The sequence below is a fragment of the Triticum urartu genome, chromosome 5A (genome assembly GCF_056163025.1).
Source record: "Triticum urartu cultivar PI428250 chromosome 5A, HENAU_Tu73, whole genome shotgun sequence".
Lineage (NCBI taxonomy): Eukaryota > Viridiplantae > Streptophyta > Magnoliopsida > Poales > Poaceae > Triticum > Triticum urartu.
This window is the reverse complement of record NC_141877.1, coordinates 617,797,108-617,820,368: the sequence shown is the minus strand read 5'-3', so window position 1 is coordinate 617,820,368 and position 23,261 is coordinate 617,797,108.

Here is a 23,261-nt window from a genome sequence, read left to right as displayed (position 1 = left end):
AGCTTGTTACCTCAGCTACGATCTTGTGCCCTCGGCAGGGTCTTGTAGATAGTCATACTTCTCGGCCTTTTCATTTGTAGTTGTTTGTACTCACACAAGTTAAGCTTCCGCTTGTGCTTATTGCTTGTATGACTTGAATGCTGGGTCATCAGACCCATGTTTGTAATATCTAGCTCCTAGGAGCCTAATGAATAAATACTTTGAGTCGTAGAGTTTTGTTGTGATGCCATGTTGTATTTGCACATATCAAGCATATTGTGTGTATGTTATTGAAATGCTTGGTATGTGTGGGATCCGACAACCTAGTTGTTTATTCTTGGTAGCCTCTCTTATGGGAAAATGTCCCCTAGTGCTTCCACTGAGCCATGGTAGCTTGCTATTGCTCCGGAACACTTAGGTTGGCCGGCATGTGTCCTTCGTTCCTGTGTTTGTCCCTTTGGGGAAATGTCACGCGTTGTTCCTTTAAGTCTTTGTAGCTTGCTACGACTTGGGTTCATACGTTGATGACCGACACATTCGTTGTTGGGTCATGTATGCATGTCCCTGTAAGTTAGTGCCACTTTGGATTCACGACTAGTCATGTTGGCCTAGGTTCTTTGTCATATGGATGCTAGCGACACTATCATATACGTGAGCCAAAAGGCGCAAACGGTCCCGGGCCAAGTAAGGTGGCACCCGTGGGAATACCGTGCGTGAAGCCGCAAAGTGATATGATGTGTTACATGCTAGATCGGTGTGACTTAGGATCAGGGTCCTGACAACGGGAGAGGGTCCGAACACGAACACACTTGCATGTGGACCAAATTTATGTATGAAAAGGGTGGTTTGATTTTCAAATACCAAATGCAACTTCAATGTGGCACCTCTCTCACAAAGTGCACGGTATTGCTTGCCCCCACCCCCCCACCCCCTCGTGTCGGCACAAAGGGAATCCTAAGCTATGAATGCATGCCCCTCCCCCCAACCGAGGTTCGCCTAGCAAAGTGCGAAGTAGCTAGCTGCCCCCCTCCTCACTCGTCTCGGCACAAGGGAATCCTAAGCTATGAATGCATCCCCCCAACCGAGGTCCACCTAGCAAAGTGCGAAGTAGCTAGCAGCCCTCCCTCCCTCATGTCGGCACAAAGGGAATCCTAAGCTATGAATGCATGCCCCCCAACCAAGGTTCACCTCGCAAAGTGCGAAGTAGCTAGCAGCCCCCCCTCGTGTCGCCACGAAGGGAATCCTAAGCTATGAATGCATGCCCCCCCCAACCGAGGTTCACCTAGCAAAGTGCAAAATAGCAACCCCCCCCCCCACACACACTTTCAGTCGGCGGGCCAAAGAGGCATATCTGATATGTCTCCAACGTATATATAATTTTTGATTACTCCATGCTATATTATCTACTGTTTTGGACATTATTGGGCTTTATTATACACTTCCATATTATTTTTGGGACTAACCTATTAACCGGAGGCCCAGCCTAGAATTGTTGTATTTTGCCTATTTTAGGGTTTCGAAGAAAAGGAATATCAAACGGAGTCCAAATGGATTGAAACCTTCGGGAATGTGATTTTTGGAACGAACAAGATCCAGGAGACTTGGACCCTACGTCAAGCAACAAACAGGGAGGCCACGAGGTAGGGGGCATGCCTACCCCCCCCCCCCCCCCCCAGGTGCGCCCTCCACCCTCGTGGGCCCCCTGTTGCTCCACCGACGTACTCCTTCCTCCTATATATACCTACGTACCCCCAAACGATCAGATACGGAGCCAAAACCCTAATTCCACCGCCGTAACTTTCTGTATCCACGAGATCCCATCTTGGGGCCTGTTCCGGAGCTCCGCCGGAGGGGGCATCGATCACGGAGGGCTTCTACATCAACACCATAGCCTCTCTGATGAAGTGTGAGTAGTTTACCTCATACCTTCGGGTCCATAGTTATTAGCCAGATGGCTTCTTCTCTCTTTTTGGATCTCAATACAAAGTTCTCCCCCTCTCTTGTGGAGATCTATTTGATGTAATCTTCTTTTGCGGTGTGTTTGTTGAGAATGATTAATTGTGGGTTTATGATCAAGTTTATCTATGAACAATATTTGAATCTTCTCTGAATTCTTTTATGTATGATTGGTTATCTTTGCAAGTATCTTCGAATTATCAGTTTGGTTTGGCCTACTAGATTGATCTTTCTTGCAATGGGAGAAGTGCTTAGCTTTGGGTTTGATCTTGCGGTGTCCTTTCCCAGTGACAGTAGGGGCAGCAAGGTACGTATTGTATTGTTGCCATCGAGGATAACAAGATGGTTTTTTTTTCATATTGCATGAATTTATCCCTCTACATCATGTCATCTTGCTTAAGACGTTACTCTGTTCTTATGAACTTAATACTCTAGATGCATGCTGGATAGCGGTCGATGTGTGGAGTAATAGTAGTAGATGCAGGCAGGAGTCGGTCTACTTGTCTCGGACGTGATGCCTATATACATGATCATACCTAGATATTCTCATAACTACGCTCAATTCTATCAATTGCTCAACAGTAATTTGTTCACCCACCGTAAAATACTTATGCTCTTGAGAGAAGCCACTAGTGAAACCTATGGCCCGCAGGTCTATCTTCATCATATTAATCTTCCAATACTTAGTTGTTTTCATTGCTTTTATTTTGCTTTGCATGTTTATCATAAAAATACCAAAAATATTATTTTATCATATCTATCAGATCTCATTCTCGTAAGTGACCGTGTAGGGATTGACAACCCATTATCGCGTTGGCTGCGAGGATTTATTTGTTTTGTGTAGGTGCGAGGGACTAGCGCGTAGCCTTCTACTGGATTGATACCTTGGTTCTCAAAAACTGAGGGAAATACTCACGCTACTTTGCTGCACCACCCTTTCCTCTTCAAGGGAAAACCAATGCAAGTGCTCAAGAGGTAGTGATAACCCACAAGTATAGGGGATCGCAACAGCTTTTGAGGGTAGAGTATTCAACCCAAATTTATTGATTCGACACAAGGGGAGCCAAAGAATATTCTCAAGTATTAGCAGCTAAGTTGTCAATTCAACCACACCTAGAAACTTAGTATCTGCAACAAAGTGTTTAGTAGCAAAGTAATATGATAGTGGTAGTAGCAACAACAAAAGTAAAGACAGCAAAAGTAATGTTTTTGGTATTTTGTAGTGATTGTAACAGTAGCAACGGAAAAGTAAATAAGCGTAAACCAGTATATGGAAAACTCGTAGGCACCGAATCAGTGATGGATAATTATGCCGGATGCGGTTCATCATGTAACAGTCATAACATAGGGTGACACAGAACTAGCTCCAATTCATTAATGTAATGTAGGCATGTATTCCGTATATAGTCATACGTGCTTATGGAAAAGAACTTGCATGACATCTTTTGTCCTACCCTCCCGTGGCAGCGGGGTCCTATTGGAAACTAAGGGATATTAAGGCCTCCTTTTAATAGAGAACTGGAACAAAGCATTAGCACATAGTGAATACATGAACTCCTCAAACTATGGTCATCACCGGGAGTGGTCCCGATTATTGTCACTTCGGGGTTGCCGGATCATAACACATAGTAGGTGACTATAGACTTGCAAGATAGGATCAAGAACTCACATATATTCATGAAAACATAATAGGTTCAGATCTGAAATCATGGCACTATGGCCCTAGTGACAAGCATTAAGCATAGCAAAGTCATAGCAACATCAATCTCAGAACATAACGGATACTAGGGATCAAACCCTAACAAAACTAACTCGATTACATGATAAATCTCATCCAACCCATCACCGTCCAGCAAGCCTATGATGGAATTACTCACGCACGGCGGTGAGCATCTTGAAATTGGTGATGGAGGATGGTTGATGATGACGACGGCGACGAATCCCCCTCTCCGGAGCCCCGAACGGACTCCGGATCAGCTCTCCCGAGAGGTTTTAGGGCTTGGCGGCGGCTCCATATCGTAAAACGCGATGATTTCTTCTCTCTGATTTGTTTCTCTCCGAAAGCAAATATATAGAGTTGGAGTTGGCATCGGAGGGTCAACAGGGGGCCCATGAGGTAGGGGGCGCCCCCCACCCTCGTGGAAAGGGTGTGGGCCCCCTGGTCTTCATATTTGGCGAGGATTTTTTATTATTTTTTCTAAGACCTCCCGTGGAGTTTTAGGTCATTCCTAGAATATTTGTTTTCTGCACATAAAACAACATCATGGTAATTCTGCTGAAAACAGCGTCAGTCCAGGTTAGTTCCATTCAAATCATACAAGTTAGAGTCCAAAACAAGGGCAAAAGTGTTTGGAAAAGTAGATACGATGGAGACGTATCAACAACCCCGAAGCTTAAACCCTTGCTTGTCCTCAAGCAATTCAGTTGACAAACTGAAAGAAAGAAAGAAAGAAAAACTTTTACAAACTCTGTTTGCTCTTGTTGTTGTAACTATGTCAAGCCAGCATTCAAGTTTTCAGCATAGATCATAACTAACCACATTTGCAATAATTCTCAGGTCTCACAATTACTCATATCAATAGCATAATCAACTAGCAAGTCATAATAATAAATCTCAGATGACAACACTTTCTCAAAACAATCATAATATGATATAACAAGATGGTATCTCGCTAGCCCTTTCTAAGACCGCAAAACATAAATGCAGAGCACCTTTAAAGATCAAGGACCGACTAGACATTGTAATTCATGGTAAAAGAGATCCAATCATAGTCACACCCAATATAAATTAACAGTGATGAATGCAAATGACGGCTATGCTCTCCAGCTAGTGCTTTTTAATAAGAGGGCGATGACTCAGCATAAAAGTAAATGGATAGGCCCTTCGCCAGAGGGAAGCAAGGATTTGTAGTGGTGCCAAAGCTCAGTTTTGAAATAGAGATAAATTGTATTTTGAGCGGTATACTTTGATTGTCAACGTAGCAACTAAGAGATGGCGATATCTTCCATGTTAAACACATTATAGGCGGTTCCCAAACAGAATGGTAAATTTTAAACTCCCCCTCCACCAATAAGCATCAATCCATGGCTTGCTCGAAACAACGAGTGCCTCCAACATACATCAGGTCCCAGGGGGAGTTTTGTTTGCAATTAATTTTGATTTAGTTTGCATAAAGCATGGGACTGGGCATCCCGGTGACCAGCCATTTTCTCGTGAGTGAGGAGCGGAGTCCACTCCTCTTGAGAATAACCCGCCTAACACGGAAGATAAGGACAACCTTTGTTGATACATGAGCTATTCGAGCATACAAAACAAAATGTTTATTTGAAGGTTTAGAGTTTGGCGCATACAAATTTACTTGGAACGGCATGTAGATACCGCATATAGGAAGGTATAGTGAACTCATCTGGAATAACTTTGGGGTTTAAGGGTTTGGATGCACAAGCAGTCCCGCTTAGTACAAGTGAAGGCTAGCAAAAGACTGGGAAGCGACCAACTAGAGAGCGAAAACAGCCATGTACATGCATTAAAATTAATAAATATTGGATGCAAGCATGAGTAGGATATAATCCACCATGAACATAAATATCGTGAAGGCTATGTTGATTTTGTTTCAACTACATGCGTGAACATGTGCCAAGTCAAGTCACTTAAATCATTCAAAGGAGGATACCACCCCATCATAATCATCTCAATAGCATGTTGGCATACAAGGTAAATCATTATAACTCATAGCTAATCAAGTATGGCACAAGCAACTATGATCTCTAATTGTCATTGCAAACATGTTTATTCATAATAAGCTGAATCAAGAACGACGGGCTCATCATATTTACAAAAGAAAAAGAGGTCGAGTTCATACCAGCTTTTCTCATCTCAGTCAGTCCATCATATATCATCATAATTGCCTTTCACTTGCACGACCGAACGGTTTCAATAATAATAAGAGTGTACGTGCATTGGACTAAGCTGGAATCTGCGAGCATTCAATAAACAGGAGAAGATAAGGCAATATGGGCTCTTGGTTAAATCAATAATAATGCATATAAGAGCCACTTCAACAATTTAATTATGGTCTTCTCCTACTGACCCCCAAAGAAAAGAAAAGAAATAAAACTATTTACACAGGAAAGCTCCCAACAAGCAAAAGAAGAATGGGAAGTATTTTTGGGTTTTCTTTTTAGTTATTACTACTACAGCAGAAAAATAAACTACTACTAATTTTTGGGTTTTTCTTAAGGTTTAACAAGCACACAAGAAGAAAGCAGGAAAAATAAAATAAACTAGCATGGATATTACAATGAAAAAGTATGAGCACCGACATCTAGTAATGAGTGTGTGTGAACATAAATGTAATGTCGGTGAGAAATACGTACTCCCCCAAGCTTAGGCTTTTGGCCTAAGTTGGTCTATGGCCACGGCTGGCCTGGCGGATATCCATAATAATAGTTGTTGGGGTCGTACTATGATGAGGAAGAATAGTTGGGATCATACTGATGTGCAGCGGTTATCACCTGCTGATCTGCAGCGTGGAGTCGAGCTTCCTCCGCTCTCCTCTCGTACTCTTCTGCCTCCTTTCTAGTAATAACATATCTTCCTTTTATCTGTGAATCAAAGAAGGCAGGAGCAGTGAGAGTAATACGGAAAACACGTCGTTTATCAAAAATTAGGCGATATAAGAGAGGTGATTCAGGCCTCTCGACATACTGGTGCGAAGCCATAGAGTTATAATCTAAATATGTAGGAGGCAACTCCATATCACCCTCACGAATGTCTATTTCAAGAAAATGAGCTAATCGGGTTGCATAAATTCCTCCAAAGAAATCTCCATTATGTCTATTATGATGCAACCTTCGAGCTACAATGGCTCCCATATGATAAGATTGGTCTCCTAACACAGCACTCCTAAGAATGCTGAGATCAGGGACACACATGTGACATTCTTCATCCTTAGCATTTATCCATCTACCGATGAAAAGAGCAAAATAATGTATAGCAGGAAAGTGAATGCTCCCTATGGTAGCTTGCGTTATATCTCTGGATTCCCCCACAGTTATACTAGCAAGGAAGTTTCTAAATTCAGATTTAGGGGGATCCCTAATACTGCCCCATGATGGAAGTTCACAAGGAGAAGTGAAATCCTCTAGGTCCATGGTATAAGATTTGTCATAAAGATCAAACATGACTGAAGGAGAATTACGCGAAGATGAATACTCAAACCTCCTCACAAATGAACTTGTGAGATCATGATACTGGGGGAATTTGTTAGCCTCAAAATCCTCAAGACCGGCATTGCACAAATATGATTTGAATTCTTCTTTAATTCCCGCACGGTCCATAAAATTTTCCGACGGCCATTCGCAAGGCCGTACTGGAGCGTCCCTTGGTGGATCCTCGTCAGCATCGCGCATAGCAATTCTGGGTCCTTGCTTCTTAGAGGAACCACCTTGGAACATCTTCCTAAACATATTGTTTTTCTCTGAAAAATTCTGAAATTTTTAGTAACTTCAAAATAAAAGTAAACCAAACTCAATAAAACTGATAGCAACTACTCTTACAAGTGCCTAGAGCCTATATCAAGCATTAGAACTACTAGGAACCATATAAATTTGACATGCAAGCTCAAGAACATGGTCACCTATGCAGCACAAATTTTCAAAGAATAGATCACTAGAACAAAAACTAATTGGACCAATGGAGGAGTCACATACCAAGGAACAATCTCCCCAAGCAGTTTTGCGAGAGGTGCTTTGAGCAAGGAGATCGAAAATCACAGCAAAAGTGGCTGGAACTCGTGCTTGAGTTGGTTTTTCGGGTTTGTGTGAGATAGAGGAAGAAGATGGGTGCTGGGATAAGTGGAGGAGGGCCACCGTGGGCCCACGAGGCAGGGGGCGCGCCCTATAAGGGGGGCACCTACCACCCTCGTGGCCAGGTGGCAGCTCCTCCCGCGGTAATTTTTGCACAGTAAATCCTCAAATATTCCCGAAAAAATCATATTAAATTAGCATGGCATTCTGAGGACTTTTATTTTCAGGATATTTTTATATTGCACGGATAATCAGATAACAGACAGAAAAATACTATTTTTACTTTATTTAATATAAATAACAGAAAGTATAGAGAGAGTACAGAAGTTTGTGCTTCTAGTTTCATCCATCTCATGCTCATCAAAAAGAATCCACTAACAAGGTTGATCAAGTCTTGTTAACAAACTCATTCCGATAATCATGAAACCGGCGAAATTTCGAATAACACTAAGTTACCTCAACGGGGATATGCACATCCCCAATAATAAGAATATCATATTTCTTTTTGACAGTAGGAAGAGGAAATTCAAAACCTCCAAATATAATCGATGGAATTTTTCCAATAGAGTTGATACTATGAACTTGAGGTTGTTTCCTCGGAAAGTGTACCATATGCTCATTACCATTAACATGAAAAGTGACATTGCCTTTGTTGCAATCAATAACAGCCCCTGCAGTATTAAGAAAAGGTCTTCCAAGAATAATAGACATACTATCATCCTCGGGAATATCAAGTATAACAAAGTCCGTTAAAATAGTAACGTTTGCAACCACAACAGGCACATCCTCACAGATACCGACAGGTATAGCAGTTGATTTATCAGCCATTTGCAAAGATATTTCAGTAGGTGTCAACTTATTCAAGTCAAGTCTACAATATAAAGATAGAGGCATAACACTAACACCGGCTCCAAGATCACATAAAGAAGTTTTAATATAATTTCTTTTAATGGAGCAAGGTATAGTAGGTACTCCGGGGTCTCCAAGTTTCTTTGGTATTCCACCCTTAAAAGTATAATTAGCAAGCATGGTGGAAATTTTAGCTTCCGGTATCTTTCTTTTATTAGTAATGATATCTTTCATATATTTAGCATAGGGATTTGTTTTGAGCACATCAGTTAATCTCATACGCAAAAAGATAGGCCTAATCATTTCCGAAAAGCGCTCAAAATCCTCATCATCCTTTTTCTTGGATGGTTTCGGAGGAAAAGGCATGGGTTTCTGAACCCAAGGTTCCCTTCCTTTACCATGTTTCCTAGCAACAAAGTCTCTTTTATCATAACATTGATTCTTTGATTGTGGGTTATCAAGATCAACTGCAGGTTCAATTTCTACATCATTGTCATTACTAGGTTGAGCATTGCCGGGGTTTCTGACCCACGGGCACCTATGGGACCGGCGGACCGGGTCCCTTTTGGTTCGGCGGGGGGCGGAGGTTGCGCAAAGAGCAGATCAAGGCGAAGCAAGCGGGCGGTTGGTCGTGCGAGGAGTAAATCGAGGCGAAGCACGCGAGCGATTTACCCAGGTTCGGGCCGCACGGATGCGTAAAACCCTACTCCTGCTTTTTGGATTGGTATTGGTCTCTAGCTCGGGAGCGAGCGTGAGTGTGTGGGATTGCTGGACCTCGCGAGAGTTCTCCAGATGGCCGACCCCCTCTACGTTGCACACGGGCCTCCTTTTATACTCAAGGGGTTACCGACGTAGAGCAACGGGGGCCAAGGGCAAAAATGGAAAGGGTGCCGTGGGTAGGCACAGCTAGGTGCTGTAGTAGGCACAGCTAGCTGCTACAGTGTTATCATACCTAACCCTGACGGCAGGGGACAAGGGCATTAAATGCCCGTCTGTGTCGCCTAGACAGCACCGAAAGGGACCGCTAGGGACGCCACCGTCTTGCCACGATGGTTGTCTTGTCAGCGCCCACGCGCCACCGCACGCCCCTAGCTGCGCAGCCTCCTGCCACGTGCGCTCGGGAGGGGCCCCGGAGCGACACATGGGTGGATGTGCTGGAGCGCGGGCGTGGAGTGGGGGCTTGCCGCGGCAAGCGCCTTGCCGCGGTCGTTGACTTGTCGCTTCCGGGAGCTTGTCGCTCACCGGGCCTTGTCGGGGCGCGTAGCGCGCCGCGGCAAGTTCCTTGGTATGCCTCGGACGGCCTTCCCGGCAAGCGCCTCTTGCCGGGGCCTTGGAACGCTTCTGATGGCCTTCCCGGCAAGCTCCTCTTGCCGGGGTCTTGCCTTCTTCCCGGCAAGCTCCTCTTGCCGGGGTCTTGTCTTGAGTTCTTTGTTCTTGGATGGTCTTCAGAGGGACCACGGGGAATCTTGGTGGTGACCTGGCAGGCCTTGCCGCGGGACGCTGCGACTGCCCGTGCACAAGTTCGGGGTACAAGGGTACCCCTACTCTAGTACACCGACAGGAGCCCCCAGGCCTGGGCCAGACACGGTGCCGAGCGCTGTTGGGCCAGGCCCCAAAACAGGGCACGGGCACGCGCGGCCTAGGTTACGCCGAGTCTTCCTCCGCATCCACCGCGCCCTCCCCCCGACGGCATGCGTTGAATGCGGCGTCATGGGGGAGGTCGTGGGGGTTCCTTTTCTCGAAATGCGGAACGTCCGCCCCCTTCCCCCTTTAAGAGCAGGGGAAGCGGGGGCAGTTGGCCCATTTGCCCGTTGTCGTTCCCAATCTCGGAAATCTCCGCCATCTTCTCGCCTCCCCAAAGCAGAGAGAGAGAGCAGCGCTCCGCCCTCCCCCGTCGCCAGCACCACCAACGCCGTCGATCCCCTCCACTGCTTCCGCCATGGCTCCGAAAGCCGACAGGGGGAAGACCGTGAAGACGACCGAGGCGCAGCGGCTCGCGGCACTGCGGAGGACGCGGGCCGTTTTTCCCCCCAGGCTCGGCGCGACGGAGCTGAAGGCGGACTATTCTCTGTTCTGGTCGGCGGAGACGCGCGCGCATCCGCGCACAAGAGTTCTCCCCGCCGCCGCCTGTGAGACTGCCCCAAATGGGTACGCCTTCTTTGCGTTGTTCTTCTATTGCGGGCTTTGCCCGCCCTTCTCTGATTTCTTCTGCGACGTCATGAACACCTATGGGTTCCACCTCCTCGACTTCACCCCCAACGCCGTTCTGACGATGGCAGTTTTCGCGCATCTCTGCGAAAACTTTGTCGGAGTTCTTCCCAATGTGGCCCTCTTCCGCCATTTCTTCACTCCTCGAGTAGAGAGAGGAGAGCCTCTATCCGGCGGGATCGCCTGGATCTCGAGGCCCGGCAAGAAGGAGACCTATCTGGAGGGAGAGTTCCACGGCAAGTGGGAGGAGTGGAGGGCTGACTGGTGCTGGATTGTTGAGGAGAGTCCGCAGCCTTTCACCGCCCGGCGCCAAACCTCGGTGGCGCGCGGCGACGACTGGAGCGACCTGGCCCCGGAGGACGACAGGCTGGGTATCGCCGTCACCAGGATCCTGCGCCTCCGGAATGCCGGGCTCACTGTCGGCGCGGTTGGCGCAGACTTCCTCCGCCGCCGCATCGCCCCCCTGCAAGAGCGGGGGAGGCCAACTTGGGAGTTCAAAAATGCGGCAGACATTATGAGGCTGCGGTCGGGCCTCAACTACAACTTCACAGTTCTGGAGCTCCATGCGATGCTGCAGGAGCTGTTCAAGTATGACCCCCAGCATCCCGAGGTGTTCAGGTTGCCGGGGGGCGTTGTGCCTTTGTGCAATAACTCCGCGCTCGATCGCATCCGTGCAATGATGCCGGAATGCGACGCGCACGGGATTGTGCCAACTTGGCAGGAGCCTGCCGACGAGGTCGTGCAGCACTTCTTCGACAACTTGGTGGAAGTGGCCGTCCGCCCCGACGAGAAAGACGACCTCACCCGCGACACCACTGACGCGGAGATGGCGCGCATCGCCACCAGGCTGGAGGAGGCGGCGGCAGCCGCAGCCGCGGGCGAGTTTGGTTTCACCACCGCGGAAGCAGACGCGGCAGAAGTGGGGAGCTGTGGCGAGCAAGGGGAGTCCGCCGGCAAGGAGGGGCTTGCCGGGCAAGATGCTGAGCCGAGCGAGCCTACCAAAGATACGGGCAGCTCGCGGCAAGTCGACTCCTCTTCCTCCTTGCCTCCAGACGGCCCACCAGAATCAGAGGACCCAACGCCGCCCAGGAGGCGTCTCCGCAAGGCTGGCGATGAGGCGGAGCGGCAAGCGGGTCAACAGTCGCCACGCCGCGTGACGAGCTCGACCTCGGCAAACACCGTTGCCGCGGGAGCGCCTCATGCTACGACGGCAACTGGAGCGGGGTCCAGCCGGACCACCGCTTCGGTCCCTGCCGCTTCCCGTGCCGTGCCGACAGCCGGAGCAGGGTCTTCTCAGACCGCCACTGCTGCTCCCGCTAAGAGGCCAAGGGAAGCTTCTCCTCCGCCTCCTTGCTCTGGGAGCGCGCCGGGCTTCGACTTCTCCACGCTGAGCTCCGACGAGGAGGATGAAGAAGAGTAAGCTTCTCTTGTTGTACTCGCATTTCTTCGGTTTTTGTTGTCGTTCTTGCTTCTCAATTGCTTTTCCCTGAGCCTGTTCCTTTTTAGGACTCTGGCCCAGAGAGCAGCAAAGAGAGCTAAGGCCCCGGTGGTCATCGTTGAGGACGTGCCCACTGCGACAACAGGTGGCGCGCCCGAGATAACCTTGCCGGATCTGGCGACTTTCCTCCATGGCAGCCCCCAGCGTAAGTGTGTGAACTTTTTGCCGCGGTGAGGCGCGTATGGGTACTTGTCTTTGCTGATATCCGCTTGTTGCCTTGTGTAGGAGCAGAGCAGCCTCACCAGGAGCGTCCGGAGACAGCCCCCGGCATGCCATCTGCTTCAACTACGCCGCCCAGGGAAAATTCTTCGGCAAGAGATTCATTGGCAGGGGGTGGCTCTCCGGCAAGGGGAAGCTCACTGCCAAGGGATGGCACCAGCATCCCCCCAGCGGTAGAGACCATGGCCACCGAGCCCAGCGCAGGTAATCTCCTTGCTTCAAATCTTCCCTTGGGTTCTTCTTCTTCTGGTCTCTTTGAGTTTTTGGCTGGATCTTGTTTGACTCTTTCCCCCTTTGCCGGCCATCAGACCCATCCGCTATGGAGCGGATGGAGATCGAGGTCGCCGCTGAGGACGCAGCCGGTGGTGGCGACGCCGCCAGCGCCGAGGCCGCCGAGGCTGGCGCCGCGGCGGCAGGCGAAGGATCTGGCGATCGTACTGACGGCCCAGGGGCCGCAGGAGCGCCAGGCGCTGCACCGACCGCGACCCGTCTGCCGAAGCCGCAGCGCCAAGCATCGAGGAGCCACAGCCGGGTGTTTACTTGAAAGCCGGCGAAGGCGTCTTCATCAACCTCCCTTGGGCATCAAGCTCCAGGGCGCCGGTCGAGGGGGAGGTCTTCGACGGGGAAGTGCTTGCCTCCGCGGGTCTGAAGCTGGTCGACGCGCCGAGCAGCAGTAGCAATGAGCCCGAAGAGGAGCGGCTGCTGCGCAGGTTGATGTCGCTCTACCGCGCGCGACAAGCCAAGCTGGAGTCTCGCGAGGCGCTTGTCGCGAAGGCGGGAGCGGACATTGAGAAGTGCGCAGACGAGCTCGCGGGTTTCCACCGGGAAGCCGTCCGATCCTTGGCAGAGGAGCGGGAGCAGCTCGCTGAGGTGAAGAAGGCCTTTCTCCTTGAGAAGGCCGAAGCCGAAGAGCTGCAGCGGCTTGCCGCCGTGAAGCTGGCCGTGGAAGTGGGCGAGCAGGCGCAACGGAAGGTCAACCTCGACGCTCACGAGGAGGAGCTTACCGCGCACGAGGAGAATCTGGGCGGGGCCCTCAAGCAAGCGGAGGATGCTGCCGCCGCTGCCGAGGCCGCCAAAAAGGTGCTGGAGATGAAGGTGGTGCAGCTAGAGGCTGACTGCAAAGCATATGGCGAAGAGCTCAGCGCCGCCAAGGACTCCAACGCCGCTCTCGAGTCGAGGCTGGTTGCTTTGACCAAGGCGATGGACGGCGCCAAGGAGCGGGAGGCGGCCTTGAAGAAAGAGATCGATGCCGACAAGGCGTTGCTGGAGAGTGCTGCCACCACCCAAAATGCCTTTAGGGATACGGTGGAGCACTGGACAGAGAGCCTCGTGAACGCCGCCGGGGACATCGACAAGGAGCTGGCGCAGCTGGGGGTGGAGGACTTCGGGTACTCCTCCGACGAGAACCTCCAACCTAGCGCCAAGCTCACTATGTTCTTCCAAGGCGTGGCAACGGCACTCCAGCGGCTCCGAGATGAGATCCCGAAGCGGTTGGCTGACGAGTCGCGCGAGATCTGTGCGGGAGCCCTTCAGAAGGTGTTGATGAAGGTTGCCTTCCGCAATCCAGGCCTCCGCCTCCACAACGTCCTCAGATCCTTGCCGCCTGATATCGATCAGGAAGAGCTCAAGGCCCTTGTCGCACCCATTGTGGACAAGGTGAGCGGGATCAAGAGGGTCGAGGGCGACCGCGCCGACTAGGCCGCCGGCTTCCTTCTTTCCTTGTCGCTGCTAGCTATGTCATAGAAAACATTTATTAGAGCTGCGACAAGCTATTTTGTAATATAATTTTCTTCTGGGTAGGCATTGCAATGTTATTCCCTTTACTTGACTCCTCCCTTTGTATGTTTTTGCCCTACGCTTTTAGGGAACTTGCCGGTGCAGGCATCCGGTCCGCGAGCGCTGAGCGCGGAACTGGCGGTGCCGCCACCGACAAGAAACCTTGTCGCAGCCAGCTGCAGCTCACTTAAGTTGCTGAGCGGGGCTCGAAGCAAAGTAAGGGCGCGGCTAGTGTAGCAACTAGCCGCAGCTAACTTACGTTGTTGAGCAGGCTCAAAACGATGCAAGGGCGCGGCTAGTGTAGCAACTAGCCGCGGCTCACCTAATGTTGTTGAGCGAGCTCGAAACAACGCAAGGGCGCAGCCAGCTATGAGTTGGCTCCTCCGCGCACAGGTTTCCCATACAAAGTGCAGTCGTTCAAGGGAGATAACTTGGAATTTAAAAGATTTGGCTGCTCAAACTTTGGCAACTTAGCTTTTCTGTCGTTTGCTTCCCGGCAAGGCGAAATTCTTGAACGACGCCTGGTCCATACCCTTCTCTTCTCCCTTCCCCCCCCCCCCGGCGAACTTGTGGGCGAGGGATCCTTTCTTTCCTTGGAAGAAGGAAGAAAAGAAAGAAGAGAAAATAAAGATATAGAGCCTAGCAGCTCGTCAATGCTTGCCGTGGGGTTGGTGCTGCACAAATGTCAGATCATATATGCCAGAAAATAGAAAGCATAAAATCAACAAAATGTGCAGAGCACGCGAGCTCTGCTGCGCACGGGATCTGCGCCCGGCCTCGTACAAAGGATTACATGCAACAGCAGCAAGACTTTGTACAAGAGGTGGTTGCCGGAACGGGTTCCGACAACCGCGCCTTACGGGTAAAACTTACGAAGATGCTCGATGCTCCAGGAATTACTCACTGGGATGCTATCTTCGGTCTCGGGGCGGCCGGCGCCGGGCCCAGTGACTCGTTTCACCTGGTAAGGGCCTTCCCACTTCGGCGTCAACTTTGTATGTTTTTGCCCTACGCTTTTAGGGAACTTGCCGGTGCAGGCATCCGGACCGCGAGCGCTGGGCGCGGAACTGGCGGCGTCGCTACCGGCAAGAAACCTTGTCGCAGCCAGCTGCAGCTCACTTAAGTTGCTGAGCGGGGCTCGAAGCAAAGTAAGGGCGCGGCTAGTGTAGCAACTAGCCGCAGCTAACTTACGTTGTTGAGCAGGCTCAAAACAATGCAAGGGGGCGGTTAGTGTAGCAACTAGCCGCAGCTCACCTAATGTTGTTGAGCGAGCTCGAAACAACGCAAGGGCGTAGCCAGCTACGAGTTGGCTCCTCCGCGCACAGGCTTCTCATACAAAGTGAGCCGATCCGCGGGGGATAGCTTAGAAATTAGAGATCTGGTTGCTCAGGCTTTGGCAACTTATCTGTGCTGGGTGTGTTGACGTGCATGGTGACCTTGGGCGCTCCGAGATCCACCAGCTCGATCTTGATCCAGCGGGCGCATGGTACCGTGAGTACCATGACGCTGCCGGTCCCGCGCCTCCTGAGATGGACGCGGTGCATGCACGGACGCCGAGGTCCTGGAGTGCGCCCGGTCGTTGTGGGAGCCGGCCACGCCGCCAATGGGCAGCGCAGCCTTGCCCTGGGACCTGGCAGCACCAAGAGTTCCCTCGTCGATACGTGCCCTTCCACCGGCGCCTGCCCCACCATCCGTTTGCTCCGGCGGTGGGTAGCTCGGTGCGGACGGAGCAGCTGCCTCCGAAACCTCCTTCTTCGGTGGCATGTTGATGAAGAAGATGAAGATCTAGCTCGCAAGAACGCCGGATCTGATTCGCACAACGTCGACGCCCCCTACCTGGCGCGCCAGAGATGCCGGGGTTTCTGATCCACGGGCACCTATGGGACCGGCGGACCGGGTCCCTTTTGGTTCGGCGGGGGCCGGAGGTTGCGCAAAGAGCAGATCGAGGCAAAGCAAGCGGGCGGTTGGTCGTGCGAGGAGTAAATCGAGGCGAAGCACGCGAGCGATTTACCCAGGTTCGGGCCGCACGGATGCGTAAAACCCTACTCCTGCTTTTTGGATTGGTATTGGTCTCTAGCTCGGGAGCGAGCGTGAGTGTGTGGGATTGCTGGACCTCGCGAGAGTTCTCCAGATGGCCGACCCCCTCTACGTTGCACACGGGCCTCCTTTTATACTCAAGGGGTTACCGACATAGAGCAATGGGGGCCAAGGGAAAAAATGGAAAGGGTGCCGTGGGTAGGCACAGCTAGGTGCTGTAGTAGGCACAGCTAGCTGCTACAGTGTTATCATACCTAACCCTGACGGCAGGGGACAAGGGCATTAAATGCCCGTCTGTGTCGCCTAGACAGCACCGAAAGGGACCGCTAGGGACGCCACCGTCTTGCCACGATGGTTGTCTTGTCAGCGCCCGCGCACCACCGCACGCCCCTAGCTGCGCAGCCTCCTGCCACGTGCGCTCGGGAGGGGCCCCGGAGCGACACGTGGGTGGATGTGCTGGAGCGCGGGCGTGGAGTGGGGGCTTGCCGCGGCAAGCGCCTTGCCGCGGTCGTTGACTTGTCGCTTCCGGGAGCTTGTCGCTCACCGGGCCTTGTCGGGGCGCGTAGCGCGCCGCGGCAAGTTCCTTGGAATGCCTCGGACGGCCTTCCCAGCAAGCGCCTCTTGCCGGGGCCTTGGAACGCTTCTGATGGCCTTCCCGGCAAGCTCCTCTTGCCGGGGTCTTGCCTTCTTCCCGGCAAGCTCCTCTTGCTGGGGTCTTGTCTTGAGTTCTTTGTTCTTGGATGGTCTTCAGAGGGACCACGGGGAATCTTGGCGGTGACCTGGCAGGCCTTGCCGCGGGACGCTGCGACTGCCCGTGCACAAGTTCGGGGTACAAGGGTACCCCTACTCTAGTACACCGACAAGCATCATCATGAACATTATCATTAATATTTTTACTAGGTTCAGGTTTATTACCAGATTGTGTTTCAGCATCAGACATAGAAATATCATTTGGATTATCAGGTGGTTCAGCAATAGGTTCACTAGAAGTTTGCACAGTTCTATCATTTTTCTTCTTCTTCTTTTTAGAGGAACTAGGAACATCAATATTATTTCTTTGAGAATCTTGCTCGATTCTCTTAGGGTGGCCTTCAGGATACAAAGGTTCCTGAGTCATTCTACCAGTTCTAGTAGCCACTCTAACAGCATAATCATTTTTCTTACTATTCATTTCATCAAGCACTTCTTTTTGAGCCTTAAGTACTTGTTCTACTTGAGTGGTAACCATAGAAGCATGTTTGCTAACAAGTTTAAGTTCACCTTTAATATTAGCCATATAATCACCCAAGCGTCTAATCATATAAGCTCTTTCTTTTAATTGTCTACCAAAATAAGCATTGAAGTCGTCTTGCTTAAACATAAAGTTATCAAACTCGTCCAAGCACTGACTAGCAATTTTAGTAGGAGGGACTTCGGCTTTATCATATCTATAGAGAGAATTTACCTTTACTACCTGTGTCGGGATATCGGGATCAGGATGTTCTTTAGTAAATAAAGGATTAAGATCATATGTTTCTTCAACAGGCGGTGAATTAAGACCATGTATTTCTTCAATAGGAGGTAAATTCTTAACGTCTTCAGCTTTAATACCTTTTTCTTTCATAGATTTCTTTGCCTCTTGCATATCTTCGGGACTGAGAAATAAAACACCTCTCTTCTTCGGAGTTGGTTTAGGGATAGGCTCAGCAATTGGAGCAGGAGATGGCTCAGGAGCTAGCTCAGGAGGTGCCCAATTATTTTCATTTGTCAACATATTATTCAATAGAATTTCAGCTTCATCCGGTGTTTTTTCCCTGAAAAGAGAACCAGCACAACTATCCAGGTAATCTCTGGAAGCATCGGTTAGTCCATTATAAAAGATATCAAGTATTTCAGGTTTCTTAAGAGGATGATCAGGCAAAGCATTAAGTAACTTGAGAAGCCTCCCCCAAGCTTGTGGGAGACTCTCTTCTTTAATTTGCACAAAGTTGTATATTTCCCTCAAAGCAGCTTGTTTCTTATGAGCAGGGAAATATTTAGCAGACAAGTAATAAATCATCTCCTGGGGACTACGCACACAACCAGGATCAAGAGAATTAAACCATATCTTAGCATCGCCCTTTAATGAGAACGGAAATATTTTGAGTAAATAGAGGTAACGTGATCTCTCATTATTAGTGAACAGGGCAGCTATATCATTTAATTTAGTAAGATGTGCCATAATAGTTTCAGATTCATAGCCATAAAATGGATCAGATTCAACCAAAGTAATTATATCAGGATCAACAGAGAATTGATAATCTTTATCAGGAAGACATATAGGTGAAGTAGCAAAAGCAGGGTCAGGTCTCATTCTATCTCTAAGTGATTCTTTGTTCCATTTAATTAATAACCTCTTAAGCTCATATCTATCTTTGCAAGTAGAAATAGTAGCAGAAGATTCCCTATCAAAAAGATAACCTTCAGGAATAACAGGCATATTTTCATCATCACTATCATCATCGTATTCAGATTCAATAATTTCTTTTTCTCTAGCCCTAGAAATTTGTTCATCAAGAAATTCACTAAGGGGCACAGTAGTATCAGGCATAGAAGGAGTTTCATCATAAGTATCATGCATAGCAGAAGTGGCATCATCAATAACATGCGACATATCAGAACGAATAGCAGAAGCAAGTGTAGGTGTCGCAAACTTACTCATAACAGAAGGTGAATCAAGTGTAGAGCTAGATGGCAGTTCCTTACCTCCCCTCGTAGTTGAGGGATAGATCTTGGTTTTTGGATCTCTCAAGTTCTTCATAGTGTCCAGCAGATATAAATCCCAAGTGACTCAAAGAATAGAGCTATGCTCCTCGGCAACGGCGCCAGAAATTTTTCTTGATAACCCACAAGTATAGGGGATCGCAACAGCTTTCGAGGGTAGAGTATTCAACCCAAATTTATTGATTCAACACAAGGGGAGCCAAAGAATATTCTCAATTATTAGCAGCTGAGTTGTCAATTCAACCACACCTGGAAACTTAGTATCTACAGCAAAGTGTTTAGTAGCAAAGTAATATGATAGTGGTGGTAGCGGCAACAAAAGTAAAGACATCAAAAGTAATGTTTTTTGGTATTTTGTACTGATTGTAACAATAGCAGCGGGAAAGTAAATAAGCGTAAACCAGTTTATGGAAAACTCGTAGGCACCGGATCAGTGATGGATAATTATGCCGGATGCGGTTCATCATGTAACAGTCATAACATAGGGTGACACAGAACTAGCTCCAATTCATCAATGTAATGTAGGCATGTATTCCGTATATAGTCATACATGCTTATGGAAAAGAACTTGCATGACATCTTTTGTCCTACCCTCCCGTGGCAGCGGGGTCCTATTTGGAGACTAAGGGATATTAAGGCCTCCTTTTAATAGAGAACCAGAACAAAGCATTAGCACATAGTGAATACATGAACTCCTCAAACTATGGTCATCACCGGGAGTGGTCCCGATTATTGTCACTTCGGGGTTGCCAGATCATAACACATAGTAGGTGACTATAGACTTGCAAGATCGGATCAAGAACTCACATATATTCATGAAAAAATAATAGGTTCAGATCTAAAATCATGGCACTCGGGCCCTAGTGACAAGCATTAAGCATAGCAAAGTCATAGCAACATCAATCTCAGAACATAATGGATACTAGGGATAAAACCCTAACAAAACTAACTCGATTACATGATAAATCTCATCCAAACCATCACCGTCCAGCAAGCCTACGATGGAATTACTCACGCACGGCGGTGAGCCTCATTAAATTGGTGATGGAGGATGGTTGATGATGACGACATCGACGAATCCCCCTCTCCGGAGTCCCGAATGGACTCCGGATCAGCCCTCCCGAGAGGTTTTAGGGCTTGGCGGCGGCTCCGTATCGTAAAACACGATGATTTCTTCTCTCTGATTTTTTTTCTCTCCGAAAGCAAATATATAGAGTTGGAGTTAGCGTCGGAGGGCATCCAGGGGGCCCACGAGGTAGGGGGCGCGCCCTAGGGGGGGCGCCCCCCACCCTCGTGAGAAGGGTGTGGGCCCCCTGGTCTTCATCTTTGGCGAGGATTTTTTATTATTTTTTCTAAGATGTTCCGTGGAGTTTCAGGTCATTCCGAGAATATTTGTTTTCTGCACATAAAACAACATCATGGTAATTCTGCTGAAAACAGCGTCAGTCCGAGTTAGTTCCATTCAAATCATACAAGTTAGAGTCCAAAACAAGGGCAAAAGTGTTTGGAAAAGTAGATACGACGGAGACGTATCAGGTAGCAAGAAGGATGTCTGGCGCCGTTGCCGGGGAGGTCTACGCAAAAGTCAACAAACCAAGTACACATCACAAATCGTTATCTCCCGCATTACATTATTTGCCATTTGCCTCTCATTTTCCTCTCCCCCACTTCACCCTTGCCATTTTATTCACCCACTCTCTATATCCTCCCTTTCTTTTTCACCCGCCTTTCTTCTGCCATGTCTGAATCAAAAAGGGTTGGGGGTTCTTTCCTGAGTTCTAGTACTTTGGACAACCCTTCTATTCTCGCTAAACTCGTAAATAAGGATACTATGGAAAAACCTACCGAAGTTATCAATGAGAATCTTAATAATTTTGATGAAGATGATTCCGGATTTTTTCGTTATTTACTTGATGAATCTTTGAAAGATGCTTGGTATAGACTATTAAGGATCATACCAAATTGAAATTTACTTAAAAAGCTTTTATATTGCCCTTCCTTCTTCTTTTAATCATGTCTTAGATTCTATATTTGAAGAAGGATTTCTTGAAGGGGGTGTCGTAGACACTTATGAGAAGATGGAAACCATATTTGGGCACCCCATGAATGAGAAAGTTGAATCTACATCTCTTTTGCTCTCTTACCAAAACGAATCTATCAAAGAGATGAAGGCTAGCTTAGATACAAATTTCCGTAACATTCTTAATCTTTATTCTACCATTAATAGCCATGTGCTTTATCAAAATAGAAAGATTAATTCCATAGATAGCAAGTTTGCTCTTTTCTTCCCTAAAACCAAAGATGGCAATACCTAGATTTATCCTTGCTTTTTATGCCTAGCTAGGGGCATTAAACGATAGCGCTTGTTGGGAGGCAACCCAATTTTATTTTTATTACTTGCTTTTTGATCCTGTTTATTAATAAATAATTTATCTAGCCTATGTTTTGGTTGTGATTTTTTTGTTTACTTAGTGTTTGTGCCAAGTAGAACCGTTGGGAAGACTTGGGGAAAGTCTTGTTAATCTTGCTGTAAAAAACAGAAACTTTAGCGCTCACGAGAACTGCTGCCATTTTTATTTGGAAAGTGATATTTAGTTAATTATTTTTGAAGATGATTAATATATAAATTCCTCACGTCCAGAAATTTATTTTATAATTTTTGGGGTTCCAGATCTTGCGCTAGCTACAGATTACTACAGACTGTTATGTTTTTGACAGATTCTGTTTTTCGTGTGTTGTTTGCTTATTTTGATGAATCTATGGGTAGTAAAATAGTTTATAAACCATAGAGAAGTTGTAATACAGTAGTTTTAACACCAATATAAATAAATAATGAGTTAATTACAGTACCTTGAAGTGGTCTTTTGTTTTCTTTCGCTAACGGAGCTCACGAGATTTTCTACATTAAGTTTTGTGTTGTGAAGTTTTCATGTTTTGGGTAAAGATTTGATGGATTATGGAACAAGGAGTGTCAAGAGCCTAAGCTTGGGGATGCCCATGGCACCCCCAAGATAATCTAAGGACACCTAAAAGCCAAAGCTTGGGGATGCCCCGGAAGGCATCCCCTCTTTCGTCTACTTCTATCGGTAACTTTACTTGGAGCTATATTTTTATTCACCACAGGATATGTGTTTTGCTTGGAGCGTCTTGTATGATTTGAGTCTTTATTTGTTAGTTTACCACAATCAGCTTTGCTGTAAACACCTTTTGATAGAGACACACATGATTCGTAAATTATTAGAATACTCTATGTGCTTCACTTATATCTTTTGAGTTATATAGTTTTGCTCTAGTACTTCACTTATATCTTTTAGAGCACGGTGGTGGATTTGTTTTATAGAAACTATTGATCTCTCATGCTTCACTTAGATTATTTTGAGAGTCTTAAATAGCATGGTAATTTGCTTAAATAATCCTAATATGCTAGGTATACAAGATTAATAATAAAATTATCTTATGAGTGTGTTGAATACTATGAGAAGTTTGATACTTGATAATTGTTTTGAGATATGGAGATGGTGATATTAGAGTCATGCTAGTTGAGTAGTTGTGAATTTGAGAAATACTTGTGTTAAAGTTTGTGATTCCCGTAGCATGCACGTATGGTGAACCGTTATGTGATGAAGTCGGAGCATGATTTATTTATTGATTGTCTTCCTTATGAGTGGCGGTCGGGGACGAGCGATGGTCTTTTCATACCAATCTATCCCCCTAGGAGCATGCGCGTAATACTTTGCTTTTATAACTTGTAGATTTTTGCAATAAGTATTTGAGTTCTTTATGACTAATGTTGAGTCCATGGATCATACGCACTCTCACCCTTCCACCATTGCTAGCCTCTCTAATACCGCGCACCTTTCGCCGGTATCATACACCCACCATATACCTTCCTCAAAACAGCCACCATACCTACCTATCATGGAATTTCCATAGCCATTCCGAGATATATTGCCATGCAACTTACCACCGTTCCGATTACTATGACACGCTCCATCATTGTCATATTGCTTTGCATGTTCATGTAGTTGACATTGTATTTGTGGAAAAGCCACCATTCATAATTCTTTCATACATGTCACTCTTGAGTCATTGCATATCTCAGTACACCGCCGGAGGCATTCACATAGAGTCATATTTTGTTCTAAGTATCGAGTTGTAATTGTTGAGTTGTAAGAAAATAGAAGTGTGA